This window comes from Schistocerca gregaria, chromosome 4 (genome assembly GCF_023897955.1).
Source record: "Schistocerca gregaria isolate iqSchGreg1 chromosome 4, iqSchGreg1.2, whole genome shotgun sequence".
NCBI lineage: Eukaryota > Metazoa > Arthropoda > Insecta > Orthoptera > Acrididae > Schistocerca > Schistocerca gregaria.
Genome location: NC_064923.1, coordinates 728,175,135 through 728,195,578, shown reverse-complemented (window position 1 = coordinate 728,195,578; position 20,444 = coordinate 728,175,135). Strand labels below are relative to the sequence as shown.

At 42.4% G+C, this 20,444-nt stretch overlaps 1 protein-coding gene and 1 non-coding gene across 3 annotated transcripts in view; both read left to right on the top strand.

Moving 5' to 3' along the window:
• The window catches only part of LOC126266758 (atrial natriuretic peptide receptor 1-like), a 1,377,759-nt gene that overhangs the window by 418,853 nt on the left and 938,462 nt on the right, over nt 1–20,444 (top strand). The window lies entirely within an intron of this gene.
• Trnas-cga (transfer RNA serine (anticodon CGA)) lies at nt 8,306–8,380 on the top strand. Its single transcript has one exon. It is a non-coding gene; the product is annotated as a tRNA-Ser (tRNA).

Here is a 20,444-nt window from a genome sequence, read left to right as displayed (position 1 = left end):
CATGTTTCGCTGCAATACGATAATTACAGCACACACTGGATCTGTGTGACTAGCTACACTTCAATTATAATCACATTGTATATTTAAGCCTTACAAAAGCGTTCAGCAGTTATGAGACAGACTGTACGTTAAACGAAAAGCATGCGCATCTTGACCTTGAGTTAGATTCGGTTATTTCTTATTCCCCTGTAACGCATCCCAGACCTTTCATTCTTGCCGTGCGTTTCCTTGGGTGACTCGTCCAGGCCCGCCGCCTTTTCCCACCAAGCATTCCGGCTCATCTTTCCGCTGGCGCTCTCCGCGCCTGTGGCTGCGTCGTTTATAGTCAGGAATTTAATTACTTCCGAATGCACTGTTGCGGCTGCGCGGTACGCCGTTTGCCATTCTCATTTTCCCATTAACACCGGGCGTCAAAGCCATTTTCAGAAGCCTGCACAGGCGCCGCACAATTAACTTGCTCGTCTTTCACAAACAAAAGAGTCGGGCACGCACTTCTATCTCAAGCAGACTCACTCACCATGACCATTATTACTGCAGGAGCCATCCTCTTCGGTTTCATTTCGCGAGCTTCGTCTGTGATTCATTTTTAACCCTCCTCTTTAACACAGTGGGCAACTCATTACTTCGCGCTGAATAGTTCACTTGCACCTGTGAAGGATGTGATGGATTCTGATTATCACTTTTAGGCCCGTACGTTTTATGTAACTTTTTTTCCAGTTCCACGTCTTGACTATGATTACGTAAGGTACGCAAAACACCATTTAACGGCTCCCATAATCTGTTCATTCATCTCACATCGATTTAAGCTCAGAAAGTTATTTTGATGGAGGAATAGATACCACCAAGAGGTGCCAAACATAATGATTAAGTTTGTTGTTGGAACAATTAGTGCTGCAAATGCTCCATTTTTTTTTCATTGAGAAAGCACTTACATTGGCCTGAAACTTCATAATTTTAGTTTGCTGTTCTAATCTCTTGTTGTTGTGGTCTCCTGTTCAAAGACTGGTTTGATGCAGCTCTCCATGCTACTTTATACTGTGCAAGCTTCTTCTTCTCCGAGCAACTACTGCAAACTACATCCTTCTGAATCTGCTTCGTGCATTCACCTCATGGTCTCCCTAAACGATTTTTAACCTCCACGCTTCTCTATTCGCTTGATGCCTCAGAATGTGTCGTGTTAATCGGTACCGTCTTCTAGTCAAGTTGTGCCACAAATTATTCTCCCCAATTCTGTTCAGTACCTCTTCACTAGTTACGAGATCTACCCATCTAATCTTCAGAATTCTTCTGTAGCAGCACATTTCGAAAGCTTCTATTCTCTTCTTGTCTAAACTATTCATCGTCCATCTTTCACTTCCATACACTCCATACAAATACTTTCAGAAATACTCTCTACTTATTTATTTACCTTTTTCAAGGCAGATCAAGAAGATCACGCTTTGCTCGCCTGGAAAACGTGGCCAGATACAATCATTCACTGAAAGCCTGATGTACAGTCAGTAACAATACTAAAGTATATCTGTTCCCTATCTCTGCATCTCTCTCGTATGTAGACAAAGCGCCATCTCAACTAGGACCTAATGCCCCTTATTAGATAATAGTCTAGTAACAATGACCGCACACCAGAGCACAATGCATTGCAGTTGACATCAAAAAATAAAGGTATGAACGGAAATCAAAGTAAGTAAGGTAAAAGCTTAACATCGGTTACACGACGACATCACGGGAGAGGGAGCATTAGTTGAGAAAGGGTTGAATAAGGATAGGGTATCGAGCATGTCATTTTTAAAGGAACCATCTTAGGAAGAAAGGGAAAGTCTAAAATCGGATGTCTTGATGGAAATTCAACGCTCTCGAATGGGAATCTAGAGCCTTAACTGCTGCACTTTTTCGAGCCGAATATACGACATTGGAACGGAAGAGATAACTTCCAGTCAAGACTTGGGGTAGTAATTATTGGAAAGTTATACTTTGCAGTGTCCAGGAAATATTGTCACTGTTTGAGCAAATGTGTGTGTGAATGAACGAGATAGAGCCGTGAATAGATATATGTAGGACCAACAGTCAAGAAATAAGAAAACACCTGAACCCACAAACACCCTCCAACCCCTTCGCGTGCACAAACACACACACACACACACACACACACACACACACACACATACACAAAGAGTGGGAGAGAGAGAGAGAGAGAGAGAGAGAGAGAGAGAGAGAGAGACGGGGCAGGGGGGAATATCATAATCCTTTGGCCCCTAAGCATTTCTACCCTCCCATCAGATTGTGCTATGAATTATTCTCTATTAAACTTAGAGAATTAAAGAATACTGTGGAAATTACCAGTGACTGGTAAATGATTTTCTGTCGCACAAATGTTTTCAAATTGCTCAGGAAAGCGAAACAACGAAATGTAACAGCTTATTTCCCAATGCATCTCACAACTGGACCTTAAAGACTGGCCCTCTTAGTTTTCCTTCATACTTATAGAATATGAAGGTCATTCCATGGACATCAGTTTCCGAAAGCAGTACGATATAGTTCTCAAGAAAACTTGAAAAAATCGACCTTGAAAATTAAAATCTTTACGAACGTTGAAAACTACAAATCATTTTTTATTTATTGATATAATCGACAGTAGCGAGGTGCTTACCGTTCGACTGCTGCAGTCGTTAAGTCGCTGTCTCGTATCTCACTAGTACTACTTCGCTAAAGCGTCAAAGAAACTGGAATAGGGATGCGTAATCAAATACATAGATGTTTAGACAGGTACAGTGCGGAGCTGCGCTCGAGAACGCCTATACAAGACAACAAGTGCCTGGCGCAGTTGTTAGATCAGAATATCACAAATTCGGTAAAACATCAAATCTTAGACATCACTGCGGCCGGAAAATGGTCCTGCAAGAACGGAACCGACGGCGACTGAAGAGAATCGTTCAAGGTGGCAGAAACGCAACACTTCTGAAAATTGCTGCACATTTCAACGCTGAGACATGAACAAGTTTCAGCGCGCGAACCATTCAACGAAACATCATCGCTGTGGGCTTTCGGAGCCGAAGGCCCACTCTTGTACCCTTGATGACTACACGACGCAAGACTTCACGCCTCGCCTGGGCCCGTTAGCAACGACATTCGACAGTTGATGACTGGAAACATGTTGCCTGGCCTGGTCGGACGAGTCTCGTTTCAAATTGTATCGAGAGGATGGACTTGTACGGATATGGAGACAACCTCATGAATCCATGGATCCCCTGCATATCAGCAGGGGGCTGTTCAAGCTGGAGGATGCTATGTATTGGAGTGGGGCGTGTGCAGTTGGAATGATATGGGACCCCTGATGTCCATTGTGCATTCCGACGGACTTGGGCAATTCCAGCAGGAAAATGCGACACCCCATACGTCCAGAATTTCCACAGTGTGCCTCCAGGAACACGCGTCCGAGTTTAAATATTTCCGCTGCCCACCAAACTTTCCAGACATGAACATTATTGAGCATATCTGGGGTGGTTTGCAACGTGCTGTTCAGAAGAGAGATCTCCACCCCGCTATACTCTTACGGATTTATGGACAGCCCTGCCGGATCATGGTGTCAGTTCCATCCAGAACTATTTCAGACATTAGTCGAATCCATGGTACGTCGTGTTGTGGCACTCCTAGGTGCTCGGCGGGGCGCTGCATGATATTAGGCAGGTGTATTAGTTTCTTGGCTCTTCAGTGTAATTTTAACATGTATATATGGTATAAGTTCTACAACTGCTTTTCTGAAACACACTTTCCGACAAGATAGAGTTGAAATTTTACCCATCGGTGAGAGCAGTGGAATACTCTGGCGGTAAAAACAGTAGAAGTAGAGGTAGGAGAGAAAAGGTGTGAGACAGAAGCATTACACACACACACACACACACACACACACACACACACATACACAGAGACAAAGAGAGACAGAGAGAGAGAGAGAGAGAGAGCACCTCCCGTCCAGTATTGGAGTTCCTGTACGATGGCTGTGATTCGCAGATAGCGTCACAACCCGTGCAGGTGCAAAGTGCGTAAATCATCTGGTGCAGAAACGATCTCCAACACCTCATACGATTTACAGACGCGCCTCTGTGGTACCTCGAGCAATTTTTACTGATGTGAGCTCACGTATTACCTGCAACATGAAAAAAGAAAAAAAAAAGAAATTACACTCACAGTGGGTCCCTAGCACGCACGCAGCTGATGGTGGGGATGTTAAATGGACTGAGATAAAAACTTAACTCAGGGACGCTTGGAGCTATTTCTAACAAATTTAGTATGTACGTGACTCATTTTGTAACATTTTTATTAACGTGTCTGTCTGTTCTGTACAAATTCTGCAACTCATTTTAAGCTAACTTCTCGATGAGCTAGAGACTTGAGACGTTCAACACAGTTCAGAACTGGATGAGAACGCAGTATTAACTTCTTGTGTTCTTGTATGGTATGTGAGTGTGTGGTAGAGGGTACTTTGTGAACCACTGCCGTTTACCCCTTTTCCTGTTCCAGTCACTAGTAGTTCACGGCCGTGTGTTCGAATCTGTCTAATTCTTACCTTCATGGGTCTTTTCGTGAGATATACGTAGCAGGAAACAACATATTGCATGAGTCATACTAAGACAAACTGAAATAAACCAGAAATTTACCACATATATCTGCTGTAAAATCATCAAGATGTTTGAAATAGATTGGAAATTTCACACAGAGAAGAATAAAAAGAAAACATAATCAATGAAATAAAAATAAAATTTTAATATTACACGTTTCGGAGTACAAAGTGCAGAATAATTTCTTCTGTCTCCATATAGATTCCGAATACCGTACAGATATTTCCGAAAATTTGTTATTTTGAATTTGTAATAACTATGAAAATACAATTAAGACCTATCACGAAAAACTTTGTGTTTATGCAGTGCATAATTGTTAGAGAAATAGTTCACTTCCTAATTATTATCCATTGTATGTGTCAGACGTTTTTAGTCATAAAGCTTACAAGTATCTTCATAGCTATTAAAAATTCACAAGTTATTACGACAATTTCCATGTATTTAGGAACCTGTATGCGACTAGAAGAAACTATTTTATATTTCTTAGCCAGAAATAAAAATGTGTTGTATTAAAAATTAATTCCGCTGAATTAATTACTTTTAAATTTCTTATTTATTAACAAGAAGAAATAACAATCAATTAATGCTGAATCCGGAATTTTTATTAAAATATGGTTTATTATTTTAATTTCTGGCCAGACGAAAAGGCATTAAAATTTGATGTTGAAACTGATACTGATTTGCAAGATATTTGTCAGTTACTAACAGACTCGTTGATTATTAAGTGACCAACGTGAAAGCCTTCAAATCTCAAAATTACTAGTTCGAATATAGATAGCAGGAACATCTTTTTTATATTTCATATTTATTAACAAATAGAAATATTATTTGACTGTCTCAGCTTCGTCAATAACACGCCCAAGTCACTGAAGTGGCCAATAATGCAGTACGACCATCTCATCTCATTTTTAACTAACAAATACTGAGTCAGGAATTTTTAATAATATCTTTCACACTGAAGAGCCAAAGAAACGGGTACACATGTCTAATCTCGTGTAAGGTCCCTCGAGGCCACAGAAGTACCGCAACACGACGTAGCATGAACTCGACTAATGTTTGAGGTTGTGCTGGAGGGAACTGACACCGTGAACCCTGTAGGGCTGTCCACATATCCGGAAGAGTACGAGGTGGTGGAGATCTCTTCTGAAAAGCACGTTGCAAGGTATCCAAGATATGCTCCATAATGTTCATGTCTGGGGAGTACGGTTGCCAGCGGAAGTGTTTAAACTCAGGAGAGTGTTCCTAGAACCACTCGGTAGCAATTCTGGACGTGGGGCTCTCGCATTGTCCTGCTAGAATTGCGCAAGTCCGTCGGAATGGACCGTGGACTCTAATTGATGCAGGTGATGAGACAGGATGCTTATCTACGTGTCACCTGTCATAGTCGTATCCAGACGTATCAGCGATCCCATATCACTCACGTTGCACACGTCCCACACCATTACAGAGCCTCCACCAGCTTGTACAGTCCCCTGCTGACAGGCGGGGATATGGATTCATGTGGTTATCTCCATAACCGTACACGTCCATCCGTTCAGTACTATCTGAAGCAAGACTCGTCCAACCAGTCAACATGTTTACAGTCATCAACAGTTGATTGTCGGTGTTGACGGACCCAGGCGAGGCGTAAAGCTTCGTGTTGTGCAGTCATCAAGGGCATACGTGCAGGCATTCGGCTCCGAATGCCCACATCATTGATGTTTTGTTTAATGGTTCGCACGCTGACACTTGTTAATGGTCCAGCACTGAAATCTGCAGCAGTTTTCACATCCGCCGTGTTGAACGATTCTGCGGCGTCAGGGATTTTCTCTGTCTCGTGATGGCTGGGTGTTGTGTGATATCCTCAGGTTAGTTAGGTTTAAGTAGTTCTAAGCTCTAGGGGACTGATGACCATAGATATTAAGTCCCATAGTGCCATTTTTTTGAACGATTCTCTTCAGTCGAAGTTGGTCCCGTTGAAACGTCCCCTTTGGACAATTATACATGACTGTGCTTAAACTGACACACAATATTTTTAGCGCAACGCAATCTGACTTTCAAATATCACTACAAAAGAACGGCCCTGACTAACATCAACCTGTACCTTTCACAAATCACTTACCTCAACAAAAATCTTCGTTACTCGAACTACTGCAATACAGCGAGCGCCACTACTGCCACCTAAATAAAAGATTCAAACTACGGAAGGCACTAACTACTGATAGGCATAGTTAGCGAATGAAAGATTTTTATAGAGAACAAACAATGTATTTACCTTAATAGTCATAATATATATAGCAGTTCATGACATCCAGTCTTACAAATTTCAAAATTCCGCGATCTCTCTCCCCACATCCACCACTGCTGGCGGCTCACCCCCAACTGCGCAACGCTATGCGCTGTTCACATCCAGCTGCCGCTGCCCAACACTACAATGGCAGACAACAATGTAAACCAGCCACAGACAGCATACAGCACAGCCAGTGATTTTCAGAGCGCTATGTGACGTTACCAATAAGAAAACCTAAACAGCCTACTTACACCGTTCTTGCAGGATCATCTTCCGGCCGCAGTGATGTCGGAGATTTGATGTTTTACCGGACTGCTGATATTCACGGTACAGTCGTGTAGTGGTCATACGGGAAACTTCTCACTTCATCGCTATCTCGGAGATGCTGTGTCCCATCGGTGGACCACGTCCAAACTCAGATAAATCTTGATAGCCTACCGTTGTAGTAGCAGCAACCGATCTAACAACTGCGCTAGACACTTGTGTTATAGGCGTTGCCGACCGGAGAGCAGTATTCTGACTGTTTACATACCTCTGTGTATGAATACTCATGACTATACCAGTTTCTTTGGCGATTCAGTGTACTTTTAATTACTAATGGCTTGAAAATATTATTATTCGAAATAAAATTACATATGGTGCAAAAATGAGAAACATCGTTTATAAAATATAATACTTTTTGGTTTCTAGAAATTGAACAAGGTATTTTTTTGGCGATTCAGTGTACTTTTAATTAGTAATGGCTTGAAAATATTATTATTCGAAATAAAATTACATATGGTGCAAAAATGAGAAACATCGTATATAAAATATAATACTTTTTGGTTTCTAGAAATTTAACAAGGTATTTTTTTATTTTAAAATAAATCATTTCCCATACCTCTATCAAATTCATATTTGTGGTCGTACAGTCAGTAATTAAAAATAAAAGATGTTATTTTAATTAAAATAATGATTGAAGATTTCTTAAATAATATTTGGGCAACGGCCTTGCGGCAGTGGATACACCGGTTCCCATCAGATCACTTTAGTTAAGCGCTGTGGGGTGTGGCCGGCACTTGAATGGCTGACCATCCGGGTCGCCATGCGCTGTTGCCGTTTTTCGGTGTGCACTCAGCCTACTCGAACGAACAATAGCGTCTCCGGCCACAGAAAACCATCGTAACGACCGGGAGAGCCCCTCCTATCTGCATCTTTAGCTGAGGATGACACGGCGGTCGGATGCTCCCGATGGGCCACTTGTGGCCTGAAGACGGAGTGCAAAATAATATTTATGAAACTTCCTGGCAGATTAAAACTGTGTGCCCGACCGAGACTCGAACTCGGGACCTTTGCCTTTCGCAGAAGAGCTTCTGTAAAGTTTGGAAGGTAGGAGACGGATACTGGCAGAAGTAAAGCTGTGAGTACCGGGCGTGAGTCGTGCTTCGGTAGCTCAGTTGGTAGAGCACTTGCCCGCGAAAGGCAAAGGTCCCGAGTTCGAGTCTCGGTCGGGCACACAGTTTTAATCTGCCAGGAAGTTTCATATCAGCGCACACTCCGCTGCAGAGTGAAAATCTCATTGTGGAAACATCCCCCAGGCTGTGGCTAAGCCATGTCTCCTCTGTATCCTTTCTTTCAGGAGTGCTAGTTCTGCAAGGTTCGCAGAAGAGCTTCTGTAAAGTTTGGAAGGTAGGAGACGGATACTGGCAGAAGTAAAGCTGTGAGTAGCGGCCGTGAGTCGTGCTTTGGTAGCTCAGTTGGTAGAGCACTTGCCCGCGAAAGGCAAAGGTCCCGAGTTCGAGTCTCGGTCGGGCACACAGTTTTAATCTGCCAGGAAGTTTCATATCAGCTCACACTCCGCTGCAGAGTGAAAATCTCATTCTGGAAATAATATTTATGTTGTCAAGAAATATTAAATTGAAATAAAACAAAAGAAAATGTTTGTGATAGTAGCTAGGTGCTAATGAGTAGCTTAAAAAGTGCAAGAATATTACGTAAGGTGCCCTTGTTAGACTACTTGGCTACGCCCCTTGTGATGATCTGACTCGTAATTACCGTATGGTGGATTCGCAGAACGGAGCTGCTTGCTGCAGCGTGTGCCACAAAGTAGCAGTAAGTGCCCGCTGCCAACCGGGACGGCTGTGTCTCCACACGAGAGGTGCCAGTCACCCGCTCACAATGCAGAGCTTCTGTATCGCGGGCTGCTGCTCTGCGATGTTATCACCGGCCGCGGATGGCCGCACGGCGCAGCCGAACTGCAGGCCACGGCCCTCTGGCGCTGCTAATCTCTCTGAAACGCTCCCCCAGAGGGTCTGAAATGTACTGTCTGCTGCAGCAGCGCCACGCTCTACAATATGCACAACCACTGGTGCGTTACAGTGTCTCTAATGTGAACTTCCTGGCGGTCTCCCTTAAGGGGACTTGATTCACAGGGCGCTAATGACTTCATCGCTGAGCTCCCTAAAACCTTGAACACACACACACACACAAACTGACACATGAGTAACGTATAAGTAAATATCCTCGAAGTAGTGAAGCATAGAGCCAATATTTTTGAAAGAATTTTACTAAATCGAATAAGTGAAAAGATAGAAAAGGGGCTGAGTGAAGAAGAGCATGGGTTTAGGAAAGGAAGAAGCACGTTCGACCTGTTTTTTTCTATCCGTCAATTGATGGAAAAAAGTTGGGAGTATAACAAAAGGGTGATAATGGTATATTTGGCATATGACTCAGCTGACAGGGAAAGACTCTGGGAAGAAATGAAGAATATAGATATAGAAGATGGATACATTAATGTTATGAAGACAATGTGCAGAGGACACAATTGTAGAATTAGAACACCATTGGGGAACTCTGAAAACTTTGAAATAAGACAAGGACTTAAGCAAGGAAGTATTCTATCTCCTGCACTTTTTAATGTTGTGATGGAGGGAATGAATAGTGCAGTTAAAGATATAGTAAAAGAAAAAGACAAAAAGATGATTTTTGCAGATTATATGGTAATATGGGGTGAAAAAGAGGTAGACGTACAGTTACAGCTTGATGCGTGGAAGGAAATAATGAAAAGGTATGGATTAAAAATAAATAAAGATAAGAGTGAAGTAATGGTATTTGGAAGAGAGAAAGGAATCAATGGACATATTACCTTTAATGGAGAACCCTCAAAGTGGTAGAAAGTTTCACTAATTTAGGGAGTGAAATATCTAGGGCTGGAAGAGTAACTAACGAAATTAATAGGAGGTTACAGAAGGGAGGCAATTTCTACCAAACAATAAAACGCTTGATTTGTAATAAAGAAGTTTCACAAAGAGCAAAACTCCATATGTATAAGAATTATTACATCCCTATTGTCACCTATGGTGGAGAAACATGGACAATGACAGAAAGGGACTGGAGCAGACTGCAAGCAGGGGAAATGAAATTTCTCAGAGCAGTTAAGGGAAAAACAAGAATGGACAGAGTAAGGAATGTAGAGATTAGAAAGGACCTCAAACAAGAAAGTATGAGATAAGGAATTGAAAGAAAGAGATTAAGATGGTATGGGCATGTTAAGAGGATGCATGGGCAGAGACTCCCCAAAATTATGGAAGAATTAAAGATGGATGGGAAAAGACCTAGAGGGCGCTCAAGAACATGGTGGAAAATGTGAGTGAGAATATCTGTAGAAAGGAGAGGTGTGACTTGGCAGCAAGTGGAGGAAGAAAAGTGGTGGGAGGACCGAGCCAAATGGAGAGGACTCATGAGCACCCAGACCAGGTCAGCTGGAGCGGGATTCGGACATAGATAGTGAAGCAACTCAAATCACTCAATAAAAGCAAGTCTTCTGGTCCAGACTGTGTACCAATTAGGTTTCTTTCGGAGTATGCTGATGCATTAGCTCCATACTTAACAATCATATACAACCGTTCGCTCGACGAAAGATCCGTACCCAAAGATTGGGAAGTTGCACAGGTCACACCAATATGCAAGAAAGGTAGCAGGAGTAATCCGCTAAATTACAGGCCCATATCGTTAACGTCGATATCCAGCAGGATTTTAGAACATATTTTGCGTTCGAACATCATGAATTGCCTCGAAGGAGACGGTCTATTGACACACAGTCAACATGGGCTTCGGAAACATCGTTCCTGTGAAACACAACTAGCTCTTTATTCACACGAAGTGCGGAGTGCTGTTGACAAGGTATTTCAGATCGATTCCGTATTCCTGGATTTCCGGAAGGCCTTTGACACTGTACCACACAAGCGGCTCGTAGTAAAATTGCGTGCTTGTGGAATATCGTCTCAGTTCTGTGACTGGATTTGCGATTTCCTGTCACAGAGGTCACAGTTCGTAGTAATTGACGGAAAGTCATAGAGTAAAACAGAAGTGATTTCTGGTGTTCCCCAAGGTAGTGCTATAAACCCTTTGCTGTTCCTTATCTATATAAACGATTTGGAAGGCAGATACAGGTTCAAAATGGTTCGAATGGCACTGAGCACTATGGGACTTAACATCTGTGGTCATCAGTCCCCTAGAACTTAGAACTACTTAAACCTAACCAACCTAAGGACATTAGACACATCCATGCCCGAGACAGGATTAGAACCTGCGACCGTAGCGGTAGCGCGGTTCCGGACTGAAGCGCCTAGAACCGCTTGGCTACCACGACCGGCTATACCAGTTTCTTTGGCGTTTCAGTGTAGATATATTGAGAACCTTTGGAAGGTGGGAGACGAGGTACTGGCAGAAGTAAAGCTGTGAGTAACGAACGTGAGTCGTGCTTCGGTAGCTCAGATGGTAGAGCACTTGCCCGCGAAAGGCAGAGGTCCCGAGTTCGAGTCTCGGTCGGACACACGGTTTTAATCTGCCAGGAAGTTTCATATTGAGAACCTGTTTCGTCAAACTATGGAGTGAAATTAAAGCTCACAATACAATTCTGCTTTTACTGAGATGCATTAAGATGGTTACAGTCATCGAATAGGCGACACAAATAATTATGAGGTGCATAAAGGTACAATTGCATCATTAACCGTCCACGATAGAATTTTGACACATATGTGTAGAATTCGAAAGGAAATTATATAAGTAGCTGTCTCAACGTGAACTGCCAATGGTTACGGAGTTACTCAAGAGATTAAAGACATGGTCGATAAATGTTCATATGAGCATCAGTTCTCTTGCGTAACCCATGTTGAATTCAACTTGCCATCATGTGTAATGCCAGCAGCGGAGTTCAGAGGAGGTGGTATTAAGGTATGGGGTATTTTTCAGGGTTGCGACATGGACCCTTTATTTTCCTTAGGAAAACGGTAAGTGCGGGAGGATGTAAACAGGTTTTATAGCATCGTGTAGTGCATATAGTAAAGGAACAGTACGGAGACAATGCTTATTTGTATCAGCGTGGCAATGTGCCGTGTCATTAGGCAGTATCTATGACGTATTATTTGCTATTGCTATAGTGCACTTGTCTGTCGAGAGTCTCGAACTGAGTCCAGTGGAACACCTTTGGGATGAGTTAGAACGCCGGCTTCGCTCCAGACACCAACGTCCTCCATTAACGCCCTTGTTTGGTTTCGGCTCTTAAAAATGGGTTGCCATTCCTCGAAAGACAATCAGGCACCTCAATGAAAGTATTCCCAGCAAAGTTTAAGCCTTCATAAAGGAGAAGGGTGGGCACAACCCATATTAATGTCCGCTAATAAGGGTCCGCACACTTCTGACGACATAGTGTATATCTTTTCAAGGTTCTACAATTGGGATCATTATGTGGATCCATTCGACTTGTCACTTTCTTTATCACCACACCTATTTGCCCCTTCATAGTAACGCATAACGTCAGCTACCTCACGAATGTGTGCCATATGGTTCTCACGTCGACCTCCGCTTTATCTGTGACAGCAGACGATACGGTCTGACCCCCTTCCCTTGCTGCTGAAGCCGTCGGGGTAGGGCAGACTCTCGGCAAATGTTTGTCTTCCATCAGAGGGCGCCCTCAGGAATTAACTCATGGTGGTAGTCTCGGTGGACGGCTTCGGAGGCGGAGGGAAGGGAAGGAGGGCGCCTTATGTGTTCAGGAGGAGCGGTGAGCTACGTCTCCCCATATCGGAGTATAAGCACGTCATAGGAACGAGAAAATATAAAAACGGCGGCATGTAGCCGCAGGCAGGAAAAGAGCTTGGATGCCAAGAAAAAGGCTGCCTCAGAAATCAATTTACCCTTAGGTCGGTCGCTAGGCTACATTGGACACCAAGTTCGCTCCACGCCTTTGAGAAAAGTAAACAGCAGAAGACCTTGCTAAGTTAGTGAAAAAAATCCAGGTGGCGATGATGTAGCCAATGTTTGATTTACCGACGAGAATCAGATGCATTATCTACGTTCTCCTGGTTTACGAACATTTCATTAACAACGGGACTGGATTCGCTTTCTTGATAATCTTGTGACATTCCCAACAGTTAACTGAAGAAATGGTCACGTCGAGGAGTGATAACAGAGATAATCTCATGTTTAAATGTGATGCGTCGATTAAACCATCGTCAATGTACCGTTGCACTCTTGGCATTTAAATATTCTTTCAACGCATGGTACACTACACTGCAGAACAGACACTTGTCAGCATTGCTTATTGCGGTTTCATCAGGACGCCGTACAGCGACAAACAAGAATAGGGTCACCACAGCAACGACACAATTCCCGTGCTTTGAAGTTGTTATTAAGTGAAATTCTGTCACTAACAGGGGGTATTTAATGACACAAAACTACCAAACAGCAAGTAATATATAAATACTGTGTAACAATAAAAGACAACAACAATACAACGCTTCTCTCTAAAAAGCAAGCTCTTTTAAAATGTAACATTAAGATAGCACGCGAAACGGTGACATCACTTTTACTGAACAAATACTTCTTTCTAGTGACGTACGAAATGATCGATAGATACAAAGCTGGACTCGTAGTTCAAGCTGCTCGCCAGAGATGGTGTCGCCGAACGTGCACTTCGTTTTGTTTCCTAAAACCGAAAGAAAGAGCTACATGAAAGGTGAACATGAGACGGTAGCAATGATCGAAACCGAGACAGAAGCTGAGCGTAGTTCCGTGAGCTATCATCTGCGCTATGAGAAAAAATTGTACTGTATCTGGCGTCCGCAGCTCGTGGTCGTGCGGTAGCGTTCTCGCTTCCCACTCCCGGGTTCGATTCCCGGCGGGGTCAGGGATTTTCTCTGCCTCGTGATGGCTGGGTGTTGTGTGCAGTCCTTAGGTTAGTTAGGTTTCAGTAGTTCTAAGTTCTAGGGGACTGATGACCACAGATGTTAAGTCCCATAGTGCTCAGAGCCAGTTGCACCATTTTGAACCTGTATCTGGCGGGCCGCTTGAATTTGCGCGCACAATGGCCCGATGGGTGAACTTCAATGCTGATTAATTCGGGGACTGCGTAACTTACCGAATATTTTCCTTGATAATTTGTTTTGAATATAACCTACCCCACAACACGTTTAAAAGCCTTTAAAGCTGCTTCTGATAACCCTGTATATGCATACCACAAGTCGTGCAACTCCTATACATTGCAAGTAAGAGATGGTGTTCTTCAACTTTCTAGATCCCGTGAATTTTAGACACTGGTTACCAATCAGACTTCACCAACACACTCCTAAAACTAACACACGTAATTTTGACATGGCGATGTGTCAACATGACTTGCCCTGAAAGAATCTGTCATTCTGTAGCCGAGTCTGCACTGTTCTCAAACTGAGTGGGTGATTAAACTGTGACCTAATAACTTAATAAAACCGTCTTAAGTTCCACAGGGTGGATTTTTATTTTTTTGATAACCAGTTTTTAACTGTTTGTCCATTAACAAATCAGGCATAACTGTAAGTCTTTTGCTACACATAAAAATGTAATATTCGCCATATAATCAATACCTGTGATAGTAGATAAGGTGACCTTCACATCGCTGTCAGAGCGATTCGCTCTGACAGCGAGGAGCCCATGTGGAGGCCAGCCATGCAACTATTTAACTGTCTTTATTTGTCTGCCTGTTCCGGTTCACACCATCGTCAAGGTATCTATACATCAACCAAAACATGAAATTACAAGGAATACATAAAGTCCCATTTATACGTAGGTAGTTGAAATTAATACTTACAAAAGAACGAATATTTATCACATGCCATAGCCTACCATATCAGTATAATGATCCAGATAAATACCGTCCATCTGAACTGCTAAACAAGCTGCAGAATGAAACAAATGTCATTGCATAAGAGATAGTGTGTCAGTTTGAAATCACGTTTGTAACCGATTATCAGCTAAGTGTAAAAACTGCAAAGAGAATCCAACTATAAATCTCGTTGTCACGAGCCAAGCGAAAAAGAGATATAATTAACGCTTCTATTCATTCAGTGTTAAAAAAAAGTTACATAAAGCATTTACTCTTCACATAAGAACAGAATAAAAACGTAAAATTACAAATCACTTGTGCACAAGTTTAACAAAAAAGGAAAAATTCTAACGTCTCACAACCAATACCATAAGCATGTGAAATTTAAAAACTATATACAATAGCGTGTTGGTGTAGATTAAAAAAAAGGATGACGTGAGTACTAAAATTATATGAAAGAAAAGTAATTACACCTAAGTCAGCGCATTATGTATCTACATCTAAATCTACATCCATACTCCTCAAACCACCTGATGGTGTGTGGCGGAGGGTACTTTGAGTACCTCTATCGGTTCTCCCTTCTATTCGCGTCTCGTATTGTTCGAGGAAAGAAAGATTGTCGGTATGCCTCTGTGTAGGCTCTAATCTCTGATTTTTTCCTCACGGTCTCTTCGCGAGATATACGTAGGAGGGAGCAATATACTGCTTCACTCCTTGGTGAAGGTATGTTCTCGAAATTTCAACAAAAGCCCGTACCGAGCTACTGAGCGTCTCTCGTGCAGAGTCTTCCACTGGAGTTTATTTATCATCTCCGTAACGCTTTCGCGATTACTAATGATCCTGTACCGAAGCGCGCTGCTCTTCGTTGGATCTTCTCTATTTCTTCTATCAACCCTATCTGTTACCGATCCCAAACTGGTGACCAGTATTCAAGCAGTGGAGAAACAAGTGTACCTTAACCTACCTCCTTTGTTTTCATACTGCATTTCCTTAGGATTCTTCCAATGAATCTCAGTCTGGCATCTGCTTTACCGACGATTAATTTTATACGGTCATTCCATTTTAGATCACTACTAATGCCTACTCCAAGATAATTTATGGAATTATCTGTTTCCGGTTTCTGACCTGCTATATTGTAGCTAATTGATAAAGGACCTTACTTTTATGTATTCGCAGCAGATGACACTTGTGTACATGGACTTATAGGTGTCATACTTGGCTACATTTGTGTTGTGCTTCCAGAGAATTTTACAAGTCATTTTACGTACATGATTTCCTATTGGCACGTCAACTGATTTGTGTTCGTTTCTTTCTGCGAAGTGACGGCTAAACGTCTTCGAATAGCAACGACTGACATGTCTCAGTGTAAAAAAAAAAAGATAAAAGACAGCGTCTGCTCGAGCACGGCAGATATTGTATTTATTTTAGCCTGGTCGTTAAAGTCCAATATTTTGTCTTCTCCCGGGCCGCAGACGCAGCGCTCGTCTTTGTTTTTCCGGGCGCCGTTAGCTTTCATTCGGTGCAGTGTTTACTTTTGCCCGCCCCAGGAGCATGATAAACGAGGTCGGCTGCCATCTTAATATTGCACGGCGCGCCGGCCTGCGGGCCCCCCTGGGCTATTCTTGGCGACACTTGTCGCTCGTAGAAGACCGCCGGGCAAAAACCTCTGGTGCCCCTCCGGCCTCAGTGCGTGAAAAACTCAAAGCCCCCAGATGGCGCGTCTTGTTTGTGGCCGGGCGCTGCGACTACATAGCGTCAGACCGCGAAGCGAAACGAAGCGAAGCGGTTGCTTGCAGGGTAGCGAAGACAGTAAGGAAACCAGAGCTCTGCGACAGCTTTAACATCGCAGGTACAAAGTAACTCGAATTTACTAATTTCGCACGTTGTTTAGCTCCGATACTGGCGGTTTTTCCCGGTTGTATTTTAAAACATGTTTGTAAAGTACAGTGACTTCAAAAGGTACCCGTCCGACTATAACGCATAGAATATAACAAGCACAGTGATAAAAATATAGCTAACGAACGAACAATAATTATTTCCTTACATCGCTTGTTGTTGTTGTTGCTGTGGTCTTCAGTCCAGAGACTGGTTTGATGTAGCTCTCCTTGCCACTCTATCCTGTGCAAGCTTCTTCATCTCCCAGTACCTACTGCAGCCTACATCATTTTGAATCTGTTTACTGTATTCATCTCTTGGTCTCTCTCCACGATTTTTACCCTCCACGCTGCCCTCTAAAACTAATTTGATGATGCCTTGATGCCTCAGAATGTGCCCTACCAACCGATCATTTCTTCTAGTCAAGATGCTCCACAAATTTCTCTTCTCTTCAATTCTAATCAATACCTCCTCATTAGTTATGTGATCTACCCATCTAATCTTCAGCATTCTTCTCTAGCACCACATTTCGATAGCTTCTATTCTCTTCTTGTATAAACTCTTTTTCGTCCACCTTTCACTTTCATACATGGCTACACTCAATACGAATACTTTCAGAAACGACTTCCTGACACTTAAATCTATACTCGATGTTAATAAACTTCTCTTCTTCAGAAACGCTTTCCTTGCCATTGCCAGTCTACACTTTATATCCTCTCTACTTCGACCATCATCAATTATTTTGCTCCCTAAATAGCAAAACTCATTTACTACTTTAAGCCTCTCATTTCTTAATCTAATTCCTGCAGCATTACCCGATTTAATTCGACTACATTCCATTATCCTCGTTTTGCTCCTGTTGATGTTGATCTTATATCCTCCTTTCAAGACACTATTCATTCCGTTCAGCTGCTCTTCCAGGTCCTTTGCTCCCTCTGACAGAATTACAATGTCGTCGGCAAACCTCAAAGTTTTTATTCCCTCCCCATGCATTTTAATTCCTACTCCGAATTTTTCTTTTGTTTCCTTTACTGCTTGCTCAAAATACAGATTGAATAACATCGGGGATAGGCTACAACCCTGTCTCACCCCCTTCCCAACCACTGCTTCCTTATCATGCTCCTCAACTGTTATAACTGCCATCTCGTTTCTGTACACATTGTAAATAGCCTCTCGCTCACTGTATTTTACCCCTGCCACCTACAGATGTGAAAGAGAGTATTTCAGTCAACATTGTCAAAATCTTTCTCTTAGTATACAAACGCTAGAAACGTAGATTTGCCTCTCCTTAATCTATTTTCTAAGATAAGTCGTAGGGTCAGTATTGCCTCACGTGTTCCAACGTTTCTACGAAACCCAAACTGATCTTCCCCGACATCGGCTTCTACCAGCTTTTCCATTCGTCTGTAAAGAATTGTTGTTAGTATTTTGCAGCCGTGGCTTATTGACATTGCTTAATAACTACATTTAGAAGGGAAACGCTATTTGCACCCATGTATTCCTTAATTTGTGAGCAAATCCACGTTACTCAAAATCACGCTCCAGTTCATGTTAAACTAATATTTGTCTGGCAATAAATGTCCTAGGTATCGTGCCACACTGACACGCACTCCTCCTTCTTTCCCTACGCAGTTACTTTTCAACCACTATAGTGGATAGCTCCCTCTATGTTTTCAAGGCCGTTGAGTGATATCTAGTAACGTGGTTCGGAACTGACGCGAAGCAACAAAAGAAGGCAGGTAAATCTTTATCGAGTTGTTTCGAAAAGGAAAAACTTTTCAAGAAATGCGAGAAGCCATTGGCAAAACTAATTGTTCAGTGAAGACTATTACATAAATGTTTAACCAGAACAAAACAAGCAAAAATTAGTGACGAAGCGGTCGTCCTGCAGTTCCACCTGCGATGGAAAAACGTCAGTAACTTACAGAAGTCAAGAAAAAAATCCAAAACTAAGCGCTCCAGAACTTGTTGCCGCCAGCCGCTGTGGCGCTTCAGTTTCGAACCGCGCGACCGTTACGTTCGCAGATTCGAATCCTGCCCAGGGCATGTATGTGTGTGATGTCCTTAGGTTAGTTAGGTTTAAGTAGTTCTAGGTTATAGAGGACTGACGACCACAAATGTTGAGGCCCGTAGTTCTCAGAGCCATTTGAACCATTTGAAATTGCTACTGCAGTTCAGATGCATACAGAAAAGTCCGTTTCAGCACAGAATTTAAGGAATGTGGTGTGGTTTGTTGGTTGATGTGGTGGAGGGGACCAAACAGCGAAGTCATCAGTCGCATCGGATTAGGGAAGGATTGGGAAGGAAGTCGTCCGTGCCCTTGCAAATGAACCGTCCCGCCATTTCCCTGAAGAGATTTAGGGGAATCACGCAAAACATAAATGAGGATGGCCGGACGCGTATTTGAACCATCATCCTCCCGAATGTGACTCCAGTGTGCTAACCACTGCGCCACCTCGCTCGGTAAATGCGCTTCATTAAACTGGGTATGGAGGCCGAACAGCTGGTAGAAAACCACATCTCAATAAATCAACAAAAGAAAGCGATTTACTTTTTCAAGACAACATAAATCGTATGGGTTTTATTTCTGGAAGAAGGCCGTATTTTGCTGACGAAAGCAGGTTTAAACTGTTTAACCCGAATGGGAGAGTAGCGGCAGGGATAAAAAGAATTGTGAGTTTGAAGAGAGAAGTGTAATATTCTCATTTAAACATGGACAATGTTCAGTATTTGTCTGGAGCTCTATGAGTGTAAATGGTGTGGGGATTTCTGGTTTGTTGATGAATTTATAGACCACAAGAATCATACAAACGACATAAAAACACGTACATCCAGAAGCGTGAGTAACATGTGCCTTTCCGGGAATTACATTGTCACACAAGATAATGATCTAACAGATGCAGCTCGAGATCCAAGGCTGTGTCTGTTGTATAACAGTCCTTGCTGGATTCCGGCACCACCGCAGTCCCCAGACATTAATGCAATAGAGATTTTGTGGAGTGCACTCGTCGAAATATAAGGAATCATCAGATATCGGATGGCAATGATTGAAAGAACGGTCTAGTAAATGACGGCTTAATATTACAGTGCAAACAACAGAATCTGTATTGAAGTCAATGACAAGGAGAATGTAAGAGACTAGAAAGAGTACGGGAAGACCCACAAGTACTAACAATAACAGAGTGTTATTTTCAGTTTTGCAGACGAATACTTGCACAACCTACCTTTATTTTTGAAAGTTAAAGTATGTTTATGTAAACAGAAATCAGTGTTTATTCAGTCTCACTTTTCACTGATTAACAGACAAAACAAAAACTTATGTATTAGACGAATACTGCTTGGAGTATATGTAGCTTCAAACGTGCCTTTCAATAGTCTCGGTGATTATTTACTTTGTATAAAAATGGAGCAGAGAATTTATATTAAATTGTGATACAAGAACGGAATGAAGTGTAGCGAAGATTTAGAAATGTGAAATTTCGCTTTTGGTGTGTCTGCTGTGAGTAAAACTTGAGTTTACCAGTAGTATAACTACCCACGTAAGGCCTTGAGGACGTTAAAAAGG